Source organism: Erpetoichthys calabaricus, chromosome 2 (genome assembly GCF_900747795.2).
Source record: "Erpetoichthys calabaricus chromosome 2, fErpCal1.3, whole genome shotgun sequence".
Taxonomy (NCBI): domain Eukaryota; kingdom Metazoa; phylum Chordata; class Cladistia; order Polypteriformes; family Polypteridae; genus Erpetoichthys; species Erpetoichthys calabaricus.
The window spans coordinates 61,910,714-61,931,201 of record NC_041395.2 but is presented as its reverse complement, the minus strand read 5'-3'; the positions used below and the strand labels follow the sequence as shown (position 1 = coordinate 61,931,201).

The 20,488-nt window shown below is 41.3% G+C and overlaps 1 protein-coding gene across 1 annotated transcript in view; it reads left to right on the top strand.

Moving 5' to 3' along the window:
- Positions 1 to 20,488, top strand: part of LOC114645928 (protein kinase C-binding protein NELL1-like) — a 1,522,815-nt gene that overhangs the window by 989,135 nt on the left and 513,192 nt on the right. The window lies entirely within an intron of this gene.

The following is a 20,488-nucleotide window of genomic DNA, read 5'->3' as shown; positions in this document are numbered from 1 at the left end:
GCAAGAAAACAAGGAAGAATTGATTTTAGAATCATCTCAGCTCCTTCGAGAACTTATTCCAGTTTGGGCAAGGAATTGCTGTTTTGTTTAACAAAACATTTGATGTCCATAATAGACAAGATTCAGAATTGTTTTGACATTATGGAACAAGCATACGTCAATGATTAGTTTAATGATTTCAGCAGTGAAATTATGGCCGAGAAAATGCAATATAATGAAAATATTTTTACTTTGAAGTTTATCTCTTTGAGGTTCTATTTGTCAGTTTATATAGTTGCAGGTTTCCTGAAATGGATCTTCACATATCCTTTTACTTTTGGAGCATGAGTGTTTCAGAAAAATCCTATTACTTCAGACCTGCCTTTTAATCTATTTTTAAAAAATGCTTTGGTTTCTACCATGTGAGTTACAACTTCTGATAGATTCTTGTACAAAAGGACACAGTTTGGCAGAGGTCATTGCCCATACAGTCCTTTTTGTTAATAACATTCATGATTCCCTAGTTCTCCCTTTCCTTTAATCTTTACTTTGCTACTAGACCTTGAATTTTGTTTAGACTTCAGAAATAAGACTTTCCCGACTGTATATTAAATTGTAAAAATTTGACAATGATTTTCTCTGTTCATTCTGACTCAACCTTAGAAATATAATGCAGGCCTCCTTAAAGCTGAAGAGGCTAATAGTTGGATACTAAGTGAAATTTAATCTGGGGAATCAAGGCCAAGCTAAAATTATTATTATCACACAATGATGTTTTGCTATGTGCATAACAAATCAAACATGAGTTAAAGTCAGAAAATAAGAACGTGAAAGAAAAAGATTGAAAATATACATAATACAACATGATACAAAAACTCTCATTTATTGTACATAGAAAATGCATGTGGATGTTTTCTTAACTCCTTATAGTTCCTTTTTTGTGAACAATTTAAGTAAAAAGAATAAGTAAAAAATGGAAAGATGCAGAATGCATAAAATTACAAGATAAAACAAATTTCCCACCACTACTTGCGTATACCCACCCCAACACTATGAAAAATAAAAATAAACCAAAATAAAGAAAGTGACCAAAGTGGCATCTGCAAGACCAATCAAAAAGGGCTGTGGTCCACAGCCAGACTGAAAATGAAATGCACCAAGGAGACTACATTCCCATCATCACTAGCCACCAGATAGCCATTCACCCACAAGCTTAGTTACCGAAAGACCCTCTCTGATGCTGGAGCCAGATGCTCTATTAATCCTCAATACTGAGAGTTCAAAAAATGTTAGGTTATAGAAGCAGGGGGACTTCCATTGAGAGGCCAGAGCAAATTTGACAATGATGGTGCCAAGAGAGAACACTCTTCTCTGAACTGGGCTGAAAGAAAGAGCATGGAAAGGTGCAGGAGAAGTAAAATATGAGAGAGGAATCGGAACAGAGAGCATTGAGGAGAGGGAACTCGAAACAGCGAGCCAAAAGGAGTTGACAGTGGGGCAGTTACAAAACATGTGGTGGAAGGTTTCTGGGAAATTTAAGGAGCAGAAGTGACAAAGAGGGTTAGTTGATGGACAACATTAAACTGAGAATGCTGATGATTGGGTGTTCCTGGAAGACAGAGTGATATTCTTAAAGATGGCGTTCTAATGCAGTGGAGGATTGGGGATCATGTTGCCACATAGAATACAAAGTGTAAGAGCTTGTAGGAGGCTTGGAACAATTCAGCAGCTAAAGTGGCAACAGCTTTTTGTATGATAAAATAGAATGGGCAAAGGCAAAAAGTGAATGAGAAGGAACAGGAGAGGAAAACAATCTTTACAGTTCTTCTTAAGTAACCTTTCCCTGTTAAACACTCTATTGTAATTGCAAACAATCATTTACTGTACTGTATATCTCATTGCTTTTCTGGTAAAAAATAAAATTTACACTGGTGAGAATTAACAGAGTTATTATGGATTCAATAAAGATTTTTAAGCATATTACAGTTTTACTGGTCCCATTCACACTGCTTGCCAATATAATCATGTACTGCATTCTAGCATCACCTCCAAGACATGTTTGCAAATGAAAGTGCTAAACTTTTTGCAAGACAGACACATTGAATATCTGTGAAATACTAAAATCATTCAGTTTGAATTTGAAAAATAATCCCTTCATGCTAAAACTCACGTAATAAAATTCAAGTTCAAGGTGGGCTAATAAATATATCCCAGAAATGTTCTGCACAAAGCTGTAGCCAGACCCGGACAGATTGTTAATACACAAAAAGAAACTTGCATTTATATACTGTATACTGTACAGGTCAGTCTAGTGTGCCTAAACAACCTAACATTCATTGGGAATATGAACTGAGAAATGAAAAACACATACATAAAATGTGCCCAAATTTCAGATAGAGTGTGAAAAGGCCAGGTTTTGATCCACTTTATCAAATAAATTGACTGAATTTGTTTTACAGTAATCCCTCCTCCATCGCGGGGGTTGCGTTCCAGAGCCACCCGCGAAATAAGAAAATCCGCGAAGTAGAAACCATATGTTTATATGGTTATTTTTATATTGTCATGCTTGGGTCACAGATTTGCGCAGAAACACAGGAGGTTGTAGAGAGACATGAACTTTATTCAAACACTGCAAACAAACATTTGTCTCTTTTTCAAAAGTTTAAACTGTGCTCCATGACAAGACAGAGATGACAGTTCCGTCTCACATTTAAAAGAATGCAAACATATCTTCCTCTTCAAAGGAGTGCGCGTCAGGAGCAGAGAATGTCACAGAGATAGAGAGAAAAGCAAACAGATCAATAGGGCTGTTTTTCTTTTAAGTATGTGAAGCACCGCGGCACAAAGCTGTTGAAGGCGGCAGCTCACACCCCCTCCGTCAGGAGCAGACAAAGTGAGACAGAGTTTGTTTTTCAATCAAAAATCAATACGTGCCCTTCGAGCTTTTAAGTATGCGAAGCTCCGTGCAGCATGTCGTTTCAGGAAGCAGCTGCACAAAAGATAGCAACGTGAAGATAATCTTTCAGCATTTTTAGATGAGCGTCCGTATCGTCTAGGTGTGCGAACAGCCCCCCTGCTCAATCCCCCTACGTCAGGATCAGAGAAAGTCAGCGCAAGAGAAAGAGAAATGTAAGCTGGGTAGCTTCTCAGCCATCTGCCAATAGCGTCCCTTGTATGAAATCAACTGGGCAAACCAACTGAGGAAGCATGTACCAGAAATTAAAAGACCCATTGTCCGCAGAAACCCGCGAAGCAGCGAAAAATCCGCGATATATATTTAAATATGCTTACATATAAAATCCGCGATGGAGTGAAGCCGCGAAAGGCGAAGCGCGATATAGCGAGGGATTACTGTATTTGAATTCATTAGCAATGCAGATATCAGATATCAACAGGTTTTCTTTCTTCGGCATCCTCTCCATCTGGAGTTTTTGTTTTCTTCTGCTCTGTTATCAACTGACTATAGCAAATGTTGTGAGATCAGACATTGACTTTTACCATTTTAACTGTAATAAACTTACAAACATTTTACTTCTTTTAGAATATTATCCATCTGTGCATCTGTGGTGAGGCCAGCAGGGGGCGCTTAACGTGTGTGCTGTGCATGATCCCAATGCACTTCCAATGCAAAGTGACAGGGACACTGTGTTGTAAATATGGCACCATTCTTCAGATGACATGTAAAACTGAGGTCCTGACTCTCTGTGGTCATTAAAGATCCCTGGGCATCTTTCAAAAAGAGCAGGTTTTATGCTGACATTCTGGCAAAATTGTCCATCACGGCCTTGTCCATTTTGACCCCCTAATCATCCCCTGTATCTAGTTGGCTAACTATCTCTCACCCCTTCACCACCTAATAGCTAATGTGTGGTGAGAGTACTGGTGAAATAATGGCTACCGTCGCATCATACAGGTGGGTGCTACACATTGTTGGTGGTTGAAGTAGCTCCCCTGTCTGTAAAGTGATTTGAGTAGCGAGAAAAGTGTTTTACAGATGTAATTATTTAATTAATACACTAATTATTTAAAGGTCCCAAAATAGTTAAACAAGTTAAAAGTCTGAAGAAAACATCTCGTCCTTTGAATAGGTGTTCTTAAAATTAAAGTTAAAATGTCATATGAAAGTGTCTCTGTAGTGATTTTCTAGTATAAATGATATGGACAGTCTTTGTGAAACAAGCAGTTACAGTTAGAGGCACTTTACAAATTCATACAGTAAGTTTTTCCCTTATAGCATATCAAGCTTTTTAAGAGTCTGACACAACTCAGACCACATGGTTCATTTCATTAGCTGGTATCTAAGTTGTCCTGATATCTAATTAGGTCACAGTTTTAATAACAGCAGAATATTCATGTCATGTCATGTCTTATTAGTGTTTCACTCTTGCTCTAACCGGTTTGTAAAGAAATGCTTCAAGTCCCTTTTGCACCCTCCATACCATAAGGAGATTTTGTCATGTCGCACTAGTTGGCCCACAGCATACCTTAGTTGGAGGAGATTTACTATCACACATTCCCCATCTCTCTCTCTCTCTCTGGACAGACAGACTAAATTGAGAGAACAGGCAAGAGAGAAAGCTGAAAAGGAACAAATAGGTTATTTTATTTCCTCACTAAGGGACCTCAAAGGAAAATACAGTTTAATAGTTCAGCATTTCAACTGTGTGGTCTGAAGTTTGAAGTAAAAAATAGCGATGATTGAGGGGAATAAATAGGAAAAGAGAGAGAAGGGGATGGAAAGCAGAGATAATTGGCTAGAGGAGCTGAGGAAGGTATAAAAAGGTCAAAGTGGAAAGAAGAATGCTAGGAAGCTTCAAAGTACAATGCTATTTTTCTCACAGCTGCTGCTGTTAAAATCCTATTTGCTTCTCCTGAGAGACATTTTTGTTTCTTTTGATCGTATGGTATATTCAAATAGTCCTTGATAGGATGCCTTTAATATCTTGTGTTGGCATTCTGATTTAGCTCTCTGATATTGTATTTACCTTGTTGTTGATGACTGTCCATTTTCTCTTTGGTCATAGGTTTGTAGGTCATATGACTCCCTCTGTTAGTGAATGTGGACAGTTCCTGGGAATCATGAGCTTTAGTTAGCGTGACAGGATTTTTAAAATGGCAACCCTAATAGGGATTTGATCCTGACAGTGTGGTTACAAAAGAGACCCTACCATAACTACTGTGAGTGGGTATGGCTAATTGTCCCAAAGTCGCCCTTGTGATGGACAGCTGAATCTAAAGCAGGGGTCTCCAACCTTTTTTCCCCTGAGAGCTCCTTTTACAAAATGAAAATGGCCGACAGCTACTCATGTTTTCTAACGTTTATTCTTATAGCTTATTTCAACCTAAACAAACTGAATAAGCCTATTTTGCCTGGACAATTACAAAATGTTGGTGTCCACAACTCACATTTTGCATTAAAACATCACAAAAAATATTTAGTTCACCTGCAAATGCATTTTGTATGTCTGTATGCATTTTCTAGTGTATCTTACACTATTGAATTAAAACGTGAATGCTGTCAAAACAAAATAATGCAATTAAAAATACACAGATATTACTTATTCATTTGTAATTTTGTTACATGTCACTGTTTCACTTCACAAGGATATTCACATGTCCAGTTGCATGTGTGATGTGTTTTATAGTTAGTGAGATGACTGGCACTGCATGGAGTCAACAAGAGAGGTGTATGGTGGAGTGTAGCCACTTAGGTTCACTCTTATGGAGTCATTTAAATGTTCATCTGTCAGTCTTGTTCTGAACTTTGATTTCATGACATTCATGTCAGAAAAGGCAAACTCACCGAGGTATGGAGACCCAAATAAAGCAGACATTTTCAGAGCTGCTTGGCGAAGATTCTTATCTGGCTCTACTAAGCTCCAGAAATGCTGTTGAGACTTTAACTGCACATTATTTTGAAGGTTTACTAGTATATAATATATAAAATCCAATGTCTTTCTGTCTGTCCGCTTTTCACGAGAGAACTACTTAATGGATTTAGATCGGGTTTTTTTCTATAATTTGCTTGAACATTCCGCTTGATTTCGCTATGTATCATAGTTCGCTTGCGGTAACGATTTATTTGCGCAAATCTGAGATTCACGCAACGGGCTGGGGAGAAGGGTCTTCCTCACTCACTCACCAGCTTTGGGGTGTGTTCCTTAACTCCAGGGGACGACAGTATGCAAAGGACAGTGAAGGGTGATAAATATCAGTGAGCTATTAAAGACACTGTATGCCGGAAAACAATATACAAATAAGAGCGTGTGGACACTTTTTGTGACTGAAGACAGAGAAGAAAATTAAAATTAGTAAAAACCTTTTATTGATACATACCAGGCAAGGGTAAAATGACAGAGAAATACAGTCCTAGGACACCGCACTTCATCTGCCTCGAGCGCAGATATCCTTGCTCTTTTATACCTTTCTAGTCTCCTGATCGTTGACCACGTAAGCAATAAAAATAGCGTCCTGACTCATTTTGTATTATTCCAATTGGTAAAGTCCTTACCCTAAAGGTATATTTTCTTGTCACACACATCATTGAAAGAAAACTTCCAGAAAGTATACATGCTTTTTGTCACGTACGCAAAACACAAACAAGTTTGATCATTCTGTTCTATTTTCTGTACTTACACACATACATTTTGTTCAATTACATCATTTTATGTTTTTACACTCCTCCCTTTTTGAACAAAATGATGTGGGCAGTAGAATTAAATTGAAATGGTTGATGAAGAGGAAGGGGGGGGGGGGGGGGAAGGGGATGGGGAGGAGAAAATGGAAGAAGCTATACGAGACATGTGCTCCTCATGTAGCATATATGCCCTTTCCATAGAGGCGGTAAAGTACTTAGATAGAGATCACCACCCATCCTTGGGTAGCCCGAGAGGGTGCGGGTAACAGTCAACAGAAAAAGTATTTTTAAGATAGCCATTTCTTGCAATGCGATGCGTGGATCCAGGCAGGCAGTCCTTCAACTTTCACGGCGTGTGGTGTGGATAGAAGAATTTGGAATGGTCCTCTCCACCTAGGCTGATGCCAGTGTTTCCTCCGAGTATCTCGAACCAGGATCCAGGTGCCCAAGGGAATTGGTAAATCCTTGGAAAGGGGGCTGGTCCTCCAGGCTTGATTAACCTGCTGGTGGATTTCCTTCAACGAGGTTCGCAGACCTGCAAGACTAGAGAGAAGATCATTGTCCACAGTATGCAAATTCACATTTCCTACAACCATGCCAATGGGCATGGGACGTCCGGTCAGAATCTCAAACGGCGATAGTCCCAGTTCTCGGTGTGTCCGTCCCCTTAGTCCCATTAAAGCTAAGGGTAGTGCATCCGGCCATGATAAATTAGTTTGTTCACAAATTTTTGCGAGTTTAGCTTTTAAAGTGCCATTGCATCGTTCTACGATGCCTCCGCTTTGGGGATGGTATTTACAATAATGGTGCACATTGATTTGGAGCCAGGTAGTTAATTCATTTATAACGGAGTTCACAAAATGAGTGCCATTATCTGTTTGTAACTTTTGAGGGATACCCCATCTTGGAATAATCTCTTTAATTAGTGCTTTAGCTACTGTTTTGGCATCGTTGTGTTTTGAAGGGAAAGCCTCTACCCATCGGGAGAACACATCGACAATTACAAGACAATATCGGTACCCTTTAGACGGGGTTAGTTCAATGAAATCCATTTGGAGGTGTTCAAACGGACCCATTGGATTAGGGGTAACGGCGGGACTTACCTGGGTACCTTTTCCCACATTAAACTTTTGACATATTGCACAGCGTCTGCAAAATTGCTCTGCATATGTAGAGAAACCTACAGCTTCCCAATGTTTTTCAACTCTCGAACCATGGCATCTCTACCTGCGTGATCGAGGCCATGGGCGATTTTTGCCATTCCTGGGAAAGAGGCTTTTGGGAGAAAAGGTTTGTTAGTGTGTTTATGAGTCCAGACTCCATCAGAGAGGGACCCTTCTTTGGACCATTTTCTCCTTTCGATATCCGTGGCTGCACTCTGTAAAGAAATAATTTGATTATCATGGTCCTGGTCATTTTCTCTGTTGGAATAAAGAAATTGGTGTGTTATTATATGCAGCCTCTTTAGCAAAGTGGTCAGCTAATTAATTTCCTTTGCTAACAGGATCCTGTTTTCCTGTGTGAGCTTGACATTTAACAATCGCTAGCTTCGATGGTTTGGTTATAGCTTCTAAAAGGGATTCGATCAATTTCTGATGTTGGATGGGTTTGCCAGTACTGGTCTTAAATCCCCTTAGTTTCCATAGTGCTCCATGATCATGGCAGACTCCAAAAGCATACCTGGAATCCGTATAAATTGTTACGATCTTCCCTTCGGACAGCTGACATGCTCGAGTCAGTGCTACGAGTTCAGCTGCTTGTGCACTCAAGCTTGATGAAATTCGATTTGCTTCCAGCAGGCGGTCCCCTTGGACCACTGCGTAACTGGTTGAGATGTGAAGTTTTGGCTTGTACTAGGATAGAATGTACAGCGTGAGGCACTTTAACTGTTAGGGGGCTCATGAGAACTACATCCGTGCTTGCTAATACAGCTTCTGTTGTTGCAGCCACAGCACGAAGACACGGAGGAAGTGCTGCGGCCACTGGATCCAGTTTTTTAGAAAAATAAGCCACCGGTCTTTGTTTATCTCCATGTTGTTGCGTCAGTACTGCATTCATAAATCCCTGCTTTTCGTCCACGAACAAAGTGAATGGACGAGAATGATCAGGCAAACCAAGCGTGGGCGCAGATAGAAGAGCAGTTTTGAGGTCACAGAGAGCCTTCTCAGCCTGTTCATTCCATTGGACCTGGCCAGAAAGGGGGATGCCAGGAGTATTAGCCAATTGTTGCAACGGCTGTGCTCTTTCAGTAAAATTTAGAACCCACTGTCTGCAGTAGCCCAGAATACCTAAAACAGACATAACCTGTTGTTTTGTGACCGGTCTAGGAAGATTTTGGATGGCTGTAATGCGATCGCTAGCGAGAGCTCTTGTTCCATACGTAATGTCATGACCTAGATATTTTACAGTTGTTTTGATTAGCTGCAGCTTAACTTTAGAAACTTTATGGCCATTGTCCCCCAAAAACAGCAACAATTTCTGGGTATCTTTTGTACAATCATCTTCCGTAGCGCTACATATCATTTCCATCTACATACTGTATCCTGTCCGGCCAAAAGCCTTCTAAATTTTGGGCAAGAGCTTGTTCATATACACAAGGGGCTTCAGTGTATCCCTGAGGCATGACGGTCCATGTCCAACGGCGGTACCACGTTTGACGAGATCGGAATGTACGGCGGAGATGCCAGCCTCTGCTTCGGGAGACAGAGGACATTGGGCACGGTGCGGGCGGAAGGAGGATTTCGGGTGGATCACCAGAGGCTCACAATGGGCTATCCTTCCATAATCATTCTTTCCCTGTGACCATAGTGAATCAGGGAGCATAGAGAGCCAAGAAGGGAAAGTGGTTTGCAATGAACAAGCAAAAGAGGAAGGACGGCACAAAGCGCGATGTACTAAAAAATCAGTTTGAAGCACCACTTTAGTTATTAAACGGTCAGGAGTATCAAAAATACCTGGAGTAACTTGTAACCAGTCTGTTCTTTCAAGGCATTTTTCTACCCATGGTCCTATTTCCCCCCATTTAACAGTGCGTGATTTAGCTAAGGAAATATGAGGCACTGAGCCGCCAAGATAAAATATATACTGTGAGCATGTAAGATGAACAGAAGCAGCTGCCTTTGTGGATGAAATAAAAACACAGGAGATGTGAAGGGTTTCGGGGCGAGTACCAGAAGTAAGGAAAGATTCTAGCCAGGGGGTGTCTACTTCTATAGGGAAGTATTGGGCAGTACAGTGTAAAATGTCAGGGGCCTGTAAATTGGGAAAGAGACAAGGGGAAAAAGAGTGTAGGGTTTTGAGGAGAATGGTGTGTGGGGAAATATCTAAAGTCCAAGCTGCAAAAGAGGGTTTGGGGTAAGGGGCAATTTGACACAACAACTTGGGGGTAGAACAGAAAAAACCTTTGTCAGTCATAGAAATAGAAAGAGAAAGTTTTGTCATGAGATCTCTTCCTAAAAGGTTAACTGGACAGAGCTGATTTAAAAGAAAACGATGCAGTAAGGTATGTCCGCCAGGATGTGACTGGACTTGAAGAGGTTTTGATACTTGAAGGTGAGGTTGTCCAGAAGCAGTAAGCACAGTAACAGTCTCGTTCGAGGCAGGGACCTTTGCCAGCGAGAGGGTAGATCGAGTGGCACCAGTATCGATTAAGAAAATAGTCTCAGTGCCATCAACGAACAATGTCAGTAGTTGAAAAGAGTGGCTGGAGGTCCCTGCGTTTTCCTATGGCCAGTATTGTTGGTCAGGGGTGTCAGAAAAAACAGGTGGAATAGGGGGAGGCGGGGGCTGTTGCTGTCTGTGAGGGCACTCCCGACGAAAATGTCCAGTTTCACCACAGGCGTAGCAAGAGTAGGAATTAACATTGGAATTAAAGGGAGAGGGAAATAAAAGGATTCTTATTGTGGTCAACAGGAGGAGCTCTAAAACCACCTCGTCCTCTTCCTCGTCCTCGTCCCCTTCCTCTAAGGCCATATCGTCGGCCTCGGTCAGGAGTATTCCTGGTATAATAGTTCATCTGTGCTGCCAATAATTTGGCATGAGAGTCCGATTCCTTCTGCTTAGTTTGTTTTTCGGCATGTTCAGCATGTCGTTTGACTTCATCAAACGCGGCACTTTCCCACTCAATACAGGAAGTGCGGACCTTGTTTTGTATATCAAGGCGCAAACCGGAAACAAAAGGTGGAACTGCAGCTCGGGTGCGGTCATCAACATTTTCCAAGCCCGAGTGATTAGCCATAAGGTCTTGAATCCTATGTGCCCATTCATCAACCGTCTCGTCTCTCTTTTGTTTTGCAGCAGGAATTAGGGACCAGTCCGTTCCTTTTTTATATTTTTCTGCAATATTTTGTCTCAACGCCTCCCAATGTGGGTTAAATTCGCCTTCTCCACCTATCCCCTGTCCTCGAGTTAAAGCTGGGTTCCATACCCATGGAACGTCATTGCGGACACCCCTGCTAACAGTGGCCCATGTGGTCCCAAGCTTTCGATGAAGTACCTGGGTCCATTCAGCAGCGTTAGGCTTATACATGCTATCTAACTGATCAAGTTGTTCAACAAATTTTAGTCCTCCTACTTCCTTTGGATCTGGAAGTGCATTCACGACATCCTTTAGTTCTTGGATGTCCCAGTTCCGATTTATCATAACTGTTGTGGGATTTTGGGGTCCGGCTGGATGGGCAGGGTTATAATGAGGATTGGGACCTTCTATTAAAGGGCAAGTGTCTAGTACGGGGTGGGTCATCACGATGGGTAGAGGGGTCATAGTGATCTGTGCCTGGGGGATCATCGGGGGAAACTTCTGCCAGTTGTAGTGTAGGGGGGGCAGTCGGAATGGGGGATAGAGGAGAGGATAATGGAGGTGCCTGAGGTTGGTACTGAGGAGGGGAAAAAAAATAATAGGATAAAGGGGGTCTTTATTTGGATTATTCTTCCTTTTCCTCCCGTCTGCCTGTGGTTCAGTGCCTGTCTGAACTTTCTGTAATGTAATTAGTAATTCCTCTTTCTCCTTTTTAGCCTTTCCCTCATTTGCCCGCAACAATTCATTCTGTTTCTGTACTGCTTCTAAATTTCTGTCTTTTATTACTAATTCCCATCTATCGAACATTATCCATTCGATACGGTCCACTATTATAACAACCCTGCTTATTCCTACACAGGATCTTCCTAGTTTCCTGTATTTCACTTACATCTCCTGTCCCCTCTATCGGCCAACGCCCACCACTCTGTCTATTCCATTTCTTACATGCCTTCTTGAAATCTAAACCTGTCTTCTTTTCTATAAATTTCCTAGGAGACCCATTTTTACGGGGCGTCTGTTGATCCTCCGAAAATAATTCTTCCAGCGTTAATGATTTTGATCCCCCTGTGCGGCGATTAACAGGCTTACTGTTATAAGTTCCCATTATGTCCCCTTGCCCTCCCGGGTCCTGTATTTAATTTTCCAACTATATACTGATTCGCCTAATCCCTTGTACGTATGAATCAGCGAGGTATTAAGTGTGCCACTCACTGTTCCCTTACTGTTCCCTTCTTTTTTCCCAAGGGGAGACACCTAACTATCGGTCCTGTCCCAGTTCCCAGGAGAACACGGTATTGCTATTAGTATGTAGATTTATTTATTCCGTCCTAACAGCAATCCTGCAATCTGTGCTCTTTTTCTGTTTATGTTTCCATATATATATATACCACCCCGTTACTCGTCCCGTTAGCCTGTCCGCTCACATCCCCGGATTCCAGCTCAGGTGACTTCGTGTCCGATTCGGTTCAGCAGAATACTACATCAATACGTCCAGCCGAGTCTAGGATATGGGTGAGGCCAGTATCCTTTCGTCAGACCTTTCGTATGCGTCAAACTGCTTGGGTCAAGTCTCCATCACCTTAAGCAACCCGTTGAGATATGAGTATGACTAGACGGTCAACAGGAAACTCGCCCTCCCGTAATAAAAAAAATGTTCGGAAATTCCCCGGTGCTTACCCCAGCCTGGAAGTGTGCAAGCTCTGTCTGGAAATCCGTTCAGTCACTGTGGATGTAGCAAAGAGGAGACCAGGGGCTCCTCACGCAAGAACTCTTTCAGGACAGGGCAGTCCTAACTTTTGCCAGAGCTGCATGCTCTGCTGCCGGAGCGCTCAAGTTGACGGCAGTCCTCTGGTAAGACGGATCACTGAAATGGTCTCGCTGGAGGAGTCGACCGGCCGTCTCTTGCCCCACGTCCGGGGGCCAAAAAGCGTTTGATCTTTCTGATAATCATACTTAGTATTTCACCAGTCATCACATAATTTTAATATAATATTGCACATTTTTGTACATTTTATTGATATTGCCAACACAATTGTTATATTCTTCACAAAGATATCTGCAAAGCAAAGGGCACAGAGCCAATGAAATGCCAAAACCGTGTGGAGAATTCAGCAGCTGAATGATGTGGTTTGTCTCTGCAGATTCCTCCCACTCAGGCACACTCAATTCCTGTGTTTGATGGAGTTTCTAACATCACTGGTCCCAGTACCAAGGCTACATTTAAGAGATGGAAATGTGTGAACTGCTGGCGGGAAACTGCTCGGCAATGCAAGGAATGTAAACTGCCACTTTGTCTCATTTGGACAGGAACGGTTTTGAACAGTGGGACATGTAAATAATTTTCTGATATAAGAAATAAATGTATATACTGCTGCGGTGTGTTGGCACCCTGCCCAGGATTGGTTCTCTGCCTTGTGCCCTGTGTTGGCTGGGATTGGCTCCAGCAGACCCCCGTGACCCTGTGTTCAGATTCAGCGGGTTGGAAAATGGATGGATGGATGGATGGATGTATATACTGTAATTCATTGAGCTTTTGAGTGAAAAATGTTGACTAATATTGTAAAACATGCTGAAGGCATGTCTTTGCAATTTTATTTTCCCAAAACTGCTTGATCTGTTAATGTTTTGTACTTTTTTTCAATAGAGAACTGAAAATTTCAAAGGAGTGTGACCAATTTTTGGCCATTTATATAATATTTTTTAGCTAAACTGTAATTTATACATTGCTCTACTAGTCACTTTTGAAAAGTAAAAAATCTGCTGAAAAAAATGATATATAAAACTTGGGGTAAAATTCCAATTTCATGCAATAAAACAGGCAGACTTCAAAAACAGCAAAACACTAAAAAATGGCTTAGACCTTACCCATGCCGATCTCGCAAGACACTCCCTAAACCATACATGACACTTTCCTGTTGATTTAAATCATCAATCACGACTCTGTGTGACCCAAAACTAGACAACAGGCGACCCATATTTTAAGAACCTATGCATTAGATTATCAAGCAGAATCTAGACTTTACGAATACAGTGAACTAATATGTGCTCTATATTGTTTAGGCATCACAACACTTTCACTTGCTTTATTCTTGCTAAAATTCAAAGAATACAGTAATACCATTTCCCAAATATTTGTTTGTCCAGGAATAAGACATCAAGTTGTCATAGTTTTACAGGAAAAACATATACTTTTTCGGTGTTTTTTGTGTCCCATAATCACTGCATCCAGAAAGTATTCAGACCCCTTCACTTTCTGCCCACTTTATTGTATTCTAAATTTAATTGTAATTGTATACATTTGCCATTTTTGCCAATCAGTCTACACTCAATAGCGCATAAACACAAAGTAAAAATATGTTTTCAAAACTGACCCTTTCTGTGGCTCTCCAAATTGTGGTCAGGTATATCCTGTTAGCTTTAATTATTCACAAGACATGTCTAGAACTTGACTGGAGTCCACATCTGGCAAAATGAATTGACTGGATATCATTTAGAAAGGCACATGCCTGTACATATAAGTTCCTACATTTCACACTGCATGTCAGGACAAAATCCATGAAGTCCAAGCAAACTCTCTGTAGATCTTTGTGATAAAATTGTTGTGAGGCGTAAACAAGGGCAAGAGTATAAAAATATTTCTGAAGTTTTGAGTGTTCCCAGGAGCATAGTGGCCTTGATAATGGTTAAATAGAAGAAGTTTTGAACAACCAGGATTCTTCCCAGAGTTGGCAGCCCATCCAAACTACATAACCAGGCAAGAACCCAGTGGTCACTCTAGTAAAGCTTCAGAAGGCTTCTGCTGAGATGGGATAACCTGTTGGAAGGACAGCTGTCTCAGTAGCACTCCATCAATCAGGCGTTTATGGTAGAGTTGCTAGACAAAAGTCTCTCTTGAGTAGTCAGCATAAATTCTCTGGTCTGATGAGACATAAATCACACTCTTTGAGCAGAACTCCAAGCACTATGTCTGGTGAAGCAAAGGCACTGCATATCACCTGCTTAATACCATCTCTGTGATGAAGCATAATGGTGGCAGCATCATGCTATGGGGGTGCTTCAAAGGATGGGGAGACTGGTCAGAATTAAGGAAAGGAAAAATACAGCCAAATACAGAGAGGTCCTTGAAGAAAACCTGCTCCAGAGTTCATGCAACCTCACACATGGGCACTTTCAGTTCGACAATGACTTGAAGCTTACATCCAAGAAAAGCCTTTTTGTTCTGCCCCAGCTAATGAACTCTTTGAAAGCAATATATGCTCCACAGACAACAGAAAACATTGTTATTAACTTGTGTTTAACAATAAACAGATTAGTTCTGTCTCCAATTAGCACATTCAGGGTTGTAAAAAAATTTATTTCTACTGTGTCAGTCTTGGGTAAACTGCTGCACAGCTGCCCATTGATTCCCTTTATACTTTCCAAGGTTCACATAATTAAAATTTATACTGTTGTCTTATCCTTCATGGGCTGAACTACTTCCTACTGCAGAAAGGGCTTGAATGCATCAGGAGCTGTTATAACCCTTTGTAAACAGTGACAAGGGTCACAGTGACACCATGTGAAAATTCCACATCCATATCACCTTGCACCAAAAACGTTTAGAATCAATTGTTCACTCTCAGTATGTCCCTTCAAGAAGTCTACATTCTGCTTAGTCTGATGACTACTGTTTACTGACTGATGATCAGTACCAGATGTGCTAAAAATGGATGGTATTTCCAGTGCTGTCCTGCTGAATGTCTGCAGCTATACTGATCCAAAGACCATTGAGCAACTTTAGTTTTCTTTAAATTCCCCTGGCCTTGGGACTGAATGTTCTATACTTCTTATGCTCTATTTTTATTTTTGTTTGCAATGAATAAGAGCATCTACTAAATTTATTATTATATTAATAATATAAGAGGATAATAATAATTGTAATAATAATAATAATGATAAATTCAATTGTATTTGATTGGTAGCAAAAGACTTCTATAGCTAATGAAAAACCTACAGTATACATAAAGGGAGAACCTTGAAAGTCCATAAAATAGCCAAACCTGGGCATAAATGGAAATAAGGATGCAAAAAGTACACAACGTCTGCAGCAATGGCAAGCTGACCTTTACTTATCATTTAAATCATGAAGGAATGTTTTGCCTGGTATTATTTTTGCACTTGCTTTAGTATTGTCTGATAGCTGAATGCAAAGAAAAAGGATAATTTATTTACTACTATTCTTATTGAGTTCTGAATTGGATAGCTATTTTGAAATGAAAGTGTTATTCTGCAAAGTAGTAAGGAAACAATGGTTTAATATTCTTTAAAATATGCTCTAGGTGCAGTTCTGTTCTTGAATATTCAGCTGGTAAACTCTGTGAGACACTTTCTCCTCAGAACTAAAGGTTTGACTGTCAACAGCACTTAAAAATCTCAGCAGGTACTTGCTTTGATACCGGTGACACTTGGATTTGAGATGTATAGCCCTACAACTTGAAACTGTGCCAATGCCTTCATAATGTGGAATTCTGCTACAAAACCTTTTTCTTTTAAGGTTGTAAATTAAACAAAGCCCTCCTTTCCAGAAAAAGCATACATATTGAAACAGACATGTTACACAAATATTGCAAACATTTATTTTTTGAGTTGCAATTAAAAACTATCAATAATTAAATCTAGTTTGGGGATTATTATAGAAAAATGTAAAATTCCAAAATATCCCATGGACATTAGATGAAAGCTTTATATTCATGTTTTTCTTTAAATTAACATATTTAAGTTTTCCTTCAAAGTTGTGTAATTATTCGTAGAATATAACTACTTTGCCAGGGCAGGTAAAGGCTTATGGTATATCACCATAAAAGAAATAATGCCAAAGCAACCATAGTTGTCAAAAATATGTTGTTTATTAAAAAAAAATGAAGGTAGTTATAAAGTGAAACGTAAGGAATAGTTCAGCATACCAAAAGAGCTAAATGGAAATAAAATCCTTCTGCCCCCTGGACTTTACATACAGGTTGTTTGGTTTGTATTCTGTCACACACCAGAATAACTAAAAACAAAGAAAATTTTTAAAGAAAACTTCTGACTTTGCAGATCCATTCCCAGTGAGGTATTATGCAGACGTATTGCTGTTGGTATAAATGAGCCCCAGTACTGTTTCTTGACACACATCTGCTGAATCATTTGTTGGCTGAAAGACCTCAGTGTTGGTCTATCAGAGAGAGGATGTGCAGCATTGTTCATAATGACACTCAGTTTTGTTTTAATTCTCTCATTCACTACTACCTTTAGAGGGTCCAGAGTGCATCACATAACTGAGCCTGCCCTTTTAATTAGCTTGTTTATTCTGCTGTCCTTTGTTGAAGTTATGTTATTGGCCAGCATACCACAGCATAGAAAATCACACTGGCACTATATATTGATTCTCTGTATTTTACATACACACACCAAACTCCCCAAATTGATTTTGGCTTCTCAAATGAGGTTGGTTCTGACCAAACACAGATGTAACATTTAGGATCTGGGGCAACTCTTATTTAGCTCTAAACACACTAAACTGAAGTCCCATCTAGGACTTCTGGAATGTCATTAGCTCATAAATGGCTGGTTCTCCAAAATAGCTGTCCACCTGTTCATTTCGTTAAAGAGCCAACAAGGTTTCAGGTATTAAGTGATTTTTACACCTGTTTTTGTTTATTTTTTAGCATTTTTTAGACTTTCTTTGGTGATATTACAACTGTCTTGTTATGATGATGTGCATTGAGGTGTTATCATGTGTGCATTCCAATTTTGGAAATTCTGTACATTTATTTAATTTTCTTTCTTAACTTTATTGTTGTTTGGCACACTTTTTGTTTTTTGCATGGTTGCTACTTTTTTTTTACTATCTTTTATCTCTTAGTTGGCTAACCTCTTTGTCAGTCACGTAATACAGGAATCACATAAAATATTAGGTCATCTTCTACTGCATATAAAAGTTGGTGACACACTTTGATGGCTACTGAACAAGCATCAGAATTAGGGCATGGTCATGTATCTTCAGACAATGACTTTGATTTTGCTGGGTTTTTAAGTATTATTTTTTGGTTATTTTTGCTAGTTTCCCTGCCAACCATTTAGTTTTGCCCTTTAAGTTTCTTCCATCTTCTGTATGATGTTTCCTTTGCTCCTAATTATTTCTGAGCACTCTTTTACCTTCTGAGTGCTCATAACAATGTTGACTATCCTTATAAGGAAAGAAATCATATGTATATCTTGACAAAGGTTAAAAAGTTTGCCCGAATCTCAATGCACTGGAATGTCATAACTCCTCCTGCTGTGCCAGGCCAGGACCCATGGGTCCAGCAGGCCCAACCACTAGGTGCTCATTAAAAGCTCCCCTCCCGCACCTGGAAGGGTTAGGGTTATTCCATCCTTGATAAAACTTTTTGTAAAGGTTAATGTGAACCGCACTTATTTTAATCCCTCTCCTAGGACTAATTTGTCCTGGGTGAGCATACCAGGTCGACTGTCCAGACAACATAGCCCCAAGGATCACTAGGACTTACAAACCCCTCTACCACAATAAGGTAATGATTTGTTGAACTCGTTGATGGAAGATACTTCCTTTGGGAACTCTTTTTTGTCCTGGGGGATTTTAACACTCATGTGGGCAACAACAGGGAAACGTGAAAGGGTATAATTGGAAGGAGTGACCTACCTTGTGATCCTGAGTGGTGTTTTTTTGTTGGACTTCTGTGATATTCACAGTTTCTCCATAACGAATGCTATGTTCAAGCACAGAGGGTGTTCATAAGCGAGTGCTTTAGGAGTATGGGGTATCTGGTATTTGGTACCTGTAGAATTAGATTGAAAGCTGTGGCACGCGGCTGGGGGTGGCACCCAGCCGGGATGCCCAGGAGGACAGGAGGAGGGCTGATGCCTCCTCCAGACCACGAGGGGGCGACCGCCCTGGTTCCTTTGGGGGCCACGGGTGCAGGGCTTGGAAGCCCAACCCTGTAGGGGCCCGTGGTTTCCGCCAGGGGGCGCCCCCATGCCTGAAGGACCCGGAACCCCAACACTTCCACCACACCAGGAAGTGCTGGGGGGAAGAAGACTGGGAACACCCGGAGGGCTTCCAGGAGCATAGCCGGCACTTCCACCACACAGGGGAGTGTCTAAGGAGTGTCGGGAATCACCTGGAGCCCATCCGGGTAATTATAAAAGGGGCCGCCTCCCAGCAGACTAGGACTGGAGTCGGGTGAGGAGTGGACAAAGTTTGGAAGCAGGAGGGAGGAGGCGGCCTGAAGAGCAGGCAGAGAGTGAGAGAGGCCTGGACTTTAGGGGAGTTTGGTGCTTGAGGCACTGGGTTGTGCACTTATGGACAGTGTAAAATATGGTGAATAAACGTGTGGTGGACTGTACAATGGTGTCCGTCTGTCTGTGTACAGGCAGCTTATCACAAAGCTTTATTCCCATTGCTGGCAGTAAGTCATTCTCGTGCACAATGACTGTGAGACTTGTCACCAAGTCTGTTCATAATTTGTATGGACAGAACTACTAGGCACAGCCAAGGTGTCCTCAGGATTGCTTCTCTGCTGTGCTAAAAAAGAGTGGAGGGATCTGTCCATGTTGGAGATAAGGTGCTGCTTCCAGAGCAGTGGTTTAAGTATCTTGGGGTCCTAAGGGAAAAGGGTGTGAGAGACTGATGGGAGACTGGAGCATTGTCAACAGTCATGTGGAAATTTTTTTGGTCAGTCATGGTGAAGACAGAATTGTTCTGAAAAGCAAAACTCTTGATTTACCAGTCAAACTATGTCCTTGTCCTCACCTATGGTCACAAGCTGTAGTTAGTGACCAAAAGAAGTAGATTGTGGATACAAGTGGCAGAATGGAGCTTCTTTTGCAGGGTGTCTGGGCTCAGCCATACAGACAGGGTGAGAAGCACAGACATTCAGAAGAAGCTCAAAGTAGAGCTGCTGCTCCTCCACATCAAAAGTAATCAGTAAGGATGGTTTGGGCATCTGATTAGAATGCCTCCTAGATGTCTCTCTGCAGAGGTTTTTTGGGCATGTGCAACTGGGAGGGAAACTGGGACAGACCTTGGACATGCTGGAAAGATTTTATCTCTCAGCTGGCCTGGGGATGCCTTGGTTGGAAAAGGTGAAGGATTAAAAAAACTGATTCCCCAGACCTGCAGCCATTAGTACACCCCTCAGTTTCAGATCATTGTGGGGAACAGCCCGGACACAGACAGGCAGACACTGATGGTTCTAGCACCAACACACATTTATTCATTATTTACAGTGAAAACACAGCACACAACCCAATACTCCCCCAAAGTCCAGGCCTTCTTCCTCAATGCCTTTCTTCAGGTCCGCCTCAACTCCTCTCCTCCGAGCTCTGTCCTTCTACTCTCCCGACCATCTCTACTCTCTCAGCCATCGAATGGAGGGAGGCGACCCCTTTTAAACCTACCCGGATGTGCTCCAGGTGCCTCCCAATGAGCGACTGCCTACACTCCCTGGTGTGCCGGAAGTGCCAGCTGTGCACCCGGAAGCACTCCGGGTGTCCCTGTTCTCCTTCCCCCCAGCACTTCCGGGTGTGGTGGAAGT